This window comes from Bubalus kerabau, chromosome 14 (genome assembly GCF_029407905.1).
Source record: "Bubalus kerabau isolate K-KA32 ecotype Philippines breed swamp buffalo chromosome 14, PCC_UOA_SB_1v2, whole genome shotgun sequence".
Classification (NCBI taxonomy): Eukaryota; Metazoa; Chordata; class Mammalia; order Artiodactyla; family Bovidae; genus Bubalus; species Bubalus kerabau.
The window spans coordinates 45,972,339-45,978,734 of NC_073637.1; the positions used below are offsets into that span (position 1 = coordinate 45,972,339).

A 6,396-nucleotide genomic window follows, 5' to 3' on the forward strand; every position below is an offset into this window, starting at 1 on the left:
GCTCTGCATGAGCTTGTTTTGAGGAGTCTATATTTTATTTATTTAAGTAATTTTTTTAAAGCTCTAATTCACTCAAAATTCTTCAGTTTGTGGTGGCTCAGATGGTAAAGAATCTGCCTGCAATGCAGGAGACCCCAGTTCGATCCCTGAGTTGGGAAGATCCCCTGAGAAGGGAACAGCTACCCACTCCATAATCTTGCTTGGAGAATTCCATGGACAAAGGAGCCTGGTGAGCTACAGTTCATGGGGTTGAAAAGAGTCAGACACAACTGAGAGACTAACACACACACACGCACACACATACACACACACACACCAGGGTGGAGTAGGGTTGGGGCTGGGGGTCTGGGGGACAGGCAGTTGTGGGGACAGGGTTGGGGCGAGGCTGAGGAGGCCCAACTCCCACCCCTTACGGCCCCCAGTCATTCTTCTGCTCTCTCATCTCCATGTCAGCCGGCTGTTTTCCTGCAGCCACTGCGGCCTGGGCCTTTTGCTCTCCTCCTCGGCCAGCCTCTCAGACACGCTGGCATAGAGCTTCGTCTCCCCTCCAGCTGCCTGTGGATCTGCTGCGGGCACATGGCCAGCTGAACCTTGGCCGACTTGTTGCTGGGTAGAGCTGCAGGCCCTTCTGCAAGTCAGCCCGTGCGTTCGCCGCCAGGTGGGCCTCTCCCTGATGGACAAGGCCCTTCTCATTGTTGCTGTCCACTTCCTGGGCCTTGTTACTGTTTTCAGTGGCAGCTGAGAAGACTTGCAGCTTCAGATGACACTCAGCCAGGTTGACGTGGGAGGCCGGCTGAAGGGCCCGTACCTTCCTGTGCGTCCTCATCAGAGAAGCTCCACTTTTATTCCAGCCAGGACACAATCTTCTTCTTTAAAAAAAAAAAAAAAAAATTAGTTATTTATTATGGCTGTGCTGGGTTTTCCCTGCTGTGTGCAGGCTTTCTCTAGTTGCAGGGAATGGGGGCCACTCTCTAGTTGCGGGGCACAGGCTTCTCACTGCAGTGGCCTCTCCTTGTGGCAGAGCACAGGCTCTAGGGTGCTCAGGCTTTGGCAGTTGGGGTGCATGGGCTCAGCTGCCCCGTGGTATATGGGATCTTCCTGGACCAGGGATTGAACCAGTATCCCCTGCGTTGCAAGGCAGGTTCTCAACCACAACCACCAGGGAAGCCCCAGGACACAGTCTTCTTGCACTGCAGCACAGCTTGCTTGTACTTGCCTTCCTTGAAGTACACAGTGCCTTGCTCCTTCACTACGGTCCTCTGCTCCAGCGTCTCAGAACTCATTGCCCCGGACTTGTTGGCCCTCTCAAAAATTCTTGTGCTATATTTCGTACATCAGCTCAGCATTTGGTGGGATCTGGAACTTCTCCTTCCCAGCATTGCTGAAAGCATACAGGTATTAAGATACACAATGGAATGTTCTCTTTTATCCACACACTGAATGGCTTTCTCCAGCCCACAGGGCAAGATGCATGCTCTCTCCCTCACCAACTTCAAGGCTGAGCTCTCGTGGGTCAAAGATCTGGTCCTCAAAGTATCCTTCCAGTGCAACTTCCAGGGTGGCGCTGTCACTGGACTTGGCATAGCCCTCCCCATCATCTCCGTATTCTCCTGATGATCCCCTGTCTTCTTCGTCTGTCAGGTCCTCTTCCTTGAACTCCAACAACTCCACCTCAAACACAAGCGTGTTGGGAGAGATCCTGGGAGGGCTGCCCGCTGAGCCCTAGGCATGCTCTGGCTTGCAGGTGATGTGGCACACTTCGCCTGCCTTCATGGTTGCTACAGCAACATCCCAAGCCTTGATGGCCTTCCCTCTCCCCAGGTCAAAGGAGACCCTGTCCTTGCGGTCCAGGCTGGAGTGGAACTTGGTGCCATCAAGCAGCCAGCCCCTGTAGTGGACAGAGACTTGGTCCCCAATCATCGGCATCTCCATGCCAGGGCCTTCTTGCTTGATAAACTTAAGCACGCCCTCATCCTGCTTGGGGCTGAGGTCCACTCCCTCAAGGGGCTGCAGTGCCAACTGCTCCCTGCTCTTGGCCGCCTTCATCTCCTTGGTGGTCATCACACTGTTTCTCAGGCAGCGGTCACCAGTGGCTGGCCGGGGCTTGTGCCTTATTTCTTAATTTTTAAAAATATTTATTTATTTATTTGGCTGCTCCAGGTTTTAGTTGCAAATGTGGGATCTTCCATTGCAGCATGCAGGATCTTTAGTTGGTCATGTGAACTGAAAGAGTTTGAAACCAAGGATCAAACCGGGGTCCTCCGCTTTGGGAGTACAGCATCTTAAGCACTGGACCACCAGGCAAGTCCTTACATTTCATCTTATTTATTTTAAAAAGTTTTCATTTTACATTGGAGGATAGTTGATTAACAATGAAAAGTGTTAGTTTTAGGTGTACAGCAAAGTGATTCAGTTACACAGATACATGTGTTTATTCTTTTTCAAGTTCTCTCCCCTTTCAGTTTATTACAAAATATTGAGCAGAGTTCCCCGTACTATATAGGGTTATTTTTTTCTTTTGTAGAGAAATCTGAGTATCTATGGACAACGTATCCAAGGGGAGTAACTTGAGCTTCCAGTGAAATGTGGAGCATTGTTGCCATCGCTCTGAATATTCACATTTCACTGAAAGAAGTCACCAGCATAGATGACACCAGGTGAGGTCAGCAGACAAAAGACTAAAGTGGGTGAGCTCGTTGCTGGTGCTTTCAGCCTTTGTTCTCTTGGCTTCCAGAGTCCATGCTCTTGTGGATTTCCTGTGACCTGCTCTGGATAATCCTTCCCACCTTCTTTGATCAACTAATCCTTGCTATGGAGCTTTTAATTGTTGACATTCTTCGGGTCTTGGTCTTAGATTTCAATTATAGTCTATGAGCAGATGGCTCTCCAAACCTTTAATTTTTTTTTTCCTTCCTGTTGGTGTTTTCCTTTTAAAATCACCTCAGTCCTTTAGTAAAAGAAAATCAACCTTGACAGCCATATGCAGAGACCTTGGGGAGATAGAAAGGCAGGGCAGTCTAGGAATCCCTCCATCTAGCCCCACAGAGACACATGGAATCCTATGAAGGGAACTCAGATGTGAAGTGGTCCCCAGCTGTTCAGTAAGGACCCGATGGAGGAGACACATGACACCCACACACAGAGTCTGGGGACCTGAGTCCAGAGACATTCAAGAGGCAAAGCTTCCACTTTTCCATGGTATGCTAGATCAAGGGTTCTTCACTCTGGATAAACAACAGAATCACCTGGGAAAATTGCTAAAATGCCAGAGTCCCACCCTGACCAATAAAGTCAGATTTAGGAAGATAGGCCTGGGTATCAGGGATTTTAAAAAGCTCCTGAGGGGATTTAAGTAAGTTGTCAGAGTTGAGAACCACTTTGCTAGAGGAGGTTGACTTGAGAAACAGGTGGAGATGTGATGGAGGAGAGTAAATGTACACTTCTCCTGGCCCACCAGCAGGTTCAGAGGAGAGGGGCCTGGGTCTGTGGGCAAACATCTTGCCACCATATGAAGCATAGGAATTAACCTACCATGGAGGACTAGACAGCCAAAATACGGAGAAGGGCCACATCTTGATGACATCCCTGAAGTTAACAGTGCGTCTGCGAATTTCAGTTTTATTTCTCATGCTTCCCTGGTGGCTCAGTTGGTAAAGAACCTGCCTGCCAATGAAGGAGATGCAGGTTAGATCCCTGGGTCGGGAAAATCGCCTGGAGAAGGAAATGGTCACCCACTTCAGTACTCTTGCCTGGGGAATCCCATGGACAGAGGAGCCTGATGTATTTCAGTCCATAGGGTGGCAAGTGTTGGATGTAACTTAGCGACAAAACCACCACCACCACCACTTTCTCTGTTTACTTAAGCCCAAATCCCCACGGACAGAGGAGCCTGATGGGTTACAGTCCATGGGGACGCAAAGAGTCAGACATGACTGAACAACTACGCACAGCTCATAGAGAGACTGTTACTCCCTACCTCCCCTTCCTCTGCCAACAATCTTCAAGGTACATTCACATTTTATTTTTTGGCTGTGATGGGTCTTTGTTGCTGAGCTTGTAGGCTTTCTCTACCTGTGGTGAGAGGGCTATTCTTGACTTTTGGTGCTTGGGCTTCTCATTGTGGTGACTTCTCTTGTTGTAGAACTCTGGGCTCTAGGTGCTTGGGCTTCAGTAGTTGAAGCTCCTGGGCTTAGTTGCTCTGTGGAATGTGAGATCTTTCCGGACCAGGGATCAAACCCATGTTTCCTGCATTGACAGGTGGCTTCTTAACCGCTGGACTACCAGGGAAGTCCCACATTTGCATTTAGACCTTCTGTAAAGGTCTTTGTTTTTGCTTTGGTCAGTAGAGACTACTCATTGTGTCCTAATATGTCCTCTCCCTTTCTTCCATAGCATAGCTTTCTAGCTGAACTTCCCAGAGAAATAAAGACTACAATTCTTAGCCTCCACTGTAGCTATGGCCATACTAAGTTTTGGCCAGTAGGATGCAGCAGGATAACGTGATTCTATCCAGAATTCTTAAAAGATAGCAAGAACGACTGTTTTCTCCATCCTTTCTCCATTTTGCTATCTGAAACATAAATGTTTCCATCTTTGACCTGACGATGAGGCTGTATCTTACGAATGGGACAGACAGGGAATTCCAGGGAGTGGAGCCACCCCATTGACTCTGGCCTGACACTTCCAGAGTTCATTTGTGTGAATGAGAAATATCAAATTTCTCTCTTATTAAGCCAATGCTATTTTGGGTTTTCTGTCACTCAAAGCTGAATCTAATCCTAACTAATATACCCTATTAAGTTTCACCTTGAGATATTTGGACCATCACTTTGTGTCTTTGGGTACTAATGTCATCATTCAACATCTCTATGCCATCCAGCTCTCTATCATCGGTTAATGAGACGGGTGTGCCTTCTGCGCTTCCACCATCATTAATAAAAATAGGATCAGGAGAGGGTCAAGGACAGCAGTCTCCAGTCTACTCTGGAGAGCTCTCTCTGTCCTGGTGATCTAGCCACCTTCTCTTTGGACACAGGTGTGAGGTGGTTCGGGGGGAAGCTGAGGGGTGTCATCCACAGATCAGTGGGTCTCAAGATTTAGTGTGTAGCAGGACCACCTGGAGGGCTTGTTAAAGCACAAATTACCAGGCTTCAGCCCCAGAGTTTCTGATTCAGGATGTCTGGAATATGACCCAAGTATTATTTTTTAAATCTATTTTGTTGAAGTATAGCTGATTTACAATGTTGTATTAATTTCTGCTGTACAGCAAAGTGAGTCATATATATATGTATAATACACACACATATTCTTTTTCATATTCTTTTCCACTATGATTTATTACAGGATATTGAAGAGCTGATTCATTGGGAAAGACCCTGATGCTGGGAAGATTGAGGGCAGGAGGAGAAGTGGGTGACAGAGGATGAGATGACTGGATGGCATCACTGACTCAATGGACGTGAGTTTGAGCAAACTCCAGGAGACAGTGAAGGACAGGGAACCTTGGTGTGCTGCAGTCCATGGGGTCACAAAGAGCTGGAGATGACTTAGTGACTGAACAACAACAATTGAAAATAGTTCCCTGTGCTATACTGTAGGACCTTGTTGTTTACCCACTTTATATGTAATAGTTTGCATCTGCTAATCCCAGACAACCAGTCCAGCTCTCTCACCATGCCCCGCCCCCCCAAGTATTTGTGTTTCTAACAAATCCCAGGTGATGCTGATACTGATGTTCCAGGGACCATACTTTGAGAACCATCATCCTAACGTATCTCTTTCAGTTGGAAGGTGATTTATGAAAGAGAAAGAATATTTAAAAGTTGTTTGGGGATGGGAAGCAAGTCTTTGAGGGGACAAAAGGGGTGGGCTGCAGAATATCATGGAAGGCTGGACTCTGATAGGACCAGAGCACTATCTTGTGGCTTCCAAGAAGACCAGCAAGACAGGGAGCAGGTAAAGGCAGACTGGTCCATTTGCTCTGAGGAGGCTGTAGGAGCTTCTGTCTACTGTCTTTTAATTTCTCAGTGAAGAATATACAAGGGCATAAACTGAGGTGAGGGACATGAGCTGAGTAAGAAATTTTGAAATACTTTTGGCATATCCAATATGCCCGGGGAGTGTAATATGTACCAGGAAATGATAGGAAGACACAAGCAGGGTTGATATCTGTTTACCGAGCTCATTAACTAGTTTTTTGTCTTAGCATATTACTGAGAACATCTAAATGTTAAACCTTAAGCAGTTCCATGGAAGATATGGTACTAAATTCACCAAGATATCTCCAGACCCAGAAAAGTGCTTAGTGAATGTTCAGTTCAGGTTTAACAGTAAACAAACAGGTGAAATTCAATTTGTAGTGAAGATCATACCCTTGGGGAAAAATGACACAAATGA

The 6,396-nt window shown here is 46.9% G+C and overlaps 1 pseudogene; it reads right to left on the reverse strand.

Annotated features, from left to right (window-relative positions):
• Positions 1-329: 329 nt before the first annotated feature.
• Positions 330-2,061, reverse strand: LOC129627243 (peptidyl-prolyl cis-trans isomerase FKBP4-like; annotated as a pseudogene).
• Between the last annotated feature and the right edge of the window lie 4,335 nt (positions 2,062-6,396).